Here is a 1,758-nt window from a genome sequence, read left to right on the forward strand (position 1 = left end):
AGTTTTTGATTGCATTTATACTTTACCCTGTATAAACTTCCATTATTCTCATTGGTTAGCTTGTATCGTTTTTATTTTTCAGTAAATTAGCTTTTGTTAGCAGTTATGCTTTACCCTGTATAAACTTCCATTGTTCTCATTGGTTAGCTTGTATCGTTTTTATTTTTTTCAGTAACTTAGTTTTTGATTGCATTTATGCTTTACCCTGTATAAACTTCCATTGTTCTCATTGGTTAGCTTGTATCGTTTTTATTTTTTTCAGTAACTTAGTTTTTGATTGCATTTATACTTTACCCTGTATAAACTTCCATTATTCTCATTGGTTAGCTTGTATCGTTTTTATTTTTCAGTAAATTAGCTTTTGTTAGCAGTTATGCTTTACCCTGTATAAACTTCCATTGTTCTCATTGGTTAGCTTGTATCGTTTTTATTTTTTTCAGTAACTTAGTTTTTGATTGCATTTATACTTTACCCTGTATAAACTTCCATTATTCTCATTGGTTAGCTTGTATCGTTTTTATTTTTCAGTAAATTAGCTTTTGTTAGCAGTTATGCTTTACCCTGTATAAACTTCCATTGTTCTCATTGGTTAGCTTGTATCGTTTTTATTTTTTTCAGTAACTTAGTTTTTGATTGCATTTATGCTTTACCCTGTATAAACTTCCATTGTTCTCATTGGTTAGCTTGTATCGTTTTTATTTTTTTCAGTAACTTAGTTTTTGATTGCATTTATACTTTACCCTGTATAAACTTCCATTATTCTCATTGGTTAGCTTGTATCGTTTTTATTTTTCAGTAAATTAGCTTTTGTTAGCAGTTATGCTTTACCCTGTATAAACTTCCATTGTTCTCATTGGTTAGCTTGTATCGTTTTTATTTTTTTCAGTAACTTAGTTTTTGATTGCATTTATGCTTTACCCTGTATAAACTTCCATTGTACTCATTGGTTAGCTTGTATCGTTTTTATTTTTTTCAGTAACTTAATTTTTGATTGCATTTATACTTTACCCTGTATAAACTTCCATTATTCTCATTGGTTAGCTTGTATCGTTTTTATTTTTTTCAGTAACTTAGTTTTTGATTGCATTTATACTTTACCCTGTATAAACTTCCATTGTTCTCATTGGTTAGCTTGTATCGTTTTTATTTTTTTCAGTAACTTAATTTTTGATTGCATTTATACTTTACCCTGTATAAACTTCCATTGTACTCATTGGTTAGCTTGTATCGTTTTTATTTTTCAGTAAATTAGCTTTTGTTAGCAGTTATGTTTTACCCTGTATAAACTTCCAATGTTCTCATTGGTTAGCTTGTATCGTTTTTATTCTTTTCAGTAACTTAGTTTTTGATTGCATTTATACTTTACCCTGTATAAACTTCCATTATTCTCATTGGTTAGCTTGTATCGTTTTTATTTTTCAGTAAATTAGCTTTTGTTAGCAGTTATGTTTTACCCTGTATAAACTTCCATTGTTCTCATTGGTTAGCTTGTATCGTTTTTATTCTTTTCAGTAACTTAGTTTTTGATTGCATTTATACTTTACCCTGTATAAACTTCCATTATTCTCATTGGTTAGCTTGTATCGTTTTTATTTTTCAGTAAATTAGCTTTTGTTAGCAGTTATGTTTTACCCTGTATAAACTTCCATTGTTCTCATTGGTTAGCTTGTATCGTTTTTATTCTTTTCAGTAACTTAGTTTTTGATTGCATTTATACTTTACCCTGTATAAACTTCCATTATTCTCATTGGTTAGCTT

The sequence above is a fragment of the Palaemon carinicauda genome, chromosome 23 (genome assembly GCF_036898095.1).
Source record: "Palaemon carinicauda isolate YSFRI2023 chromosome 23, ASM3689809v2, whole genome shotgun sequence".
Lineage (NCBI taxonomy): Eukaryota > Metazoa > Arthropoda > Malacostraca > Decapoda > Palaemonidae > Palaemon > Palaemon carinicauda.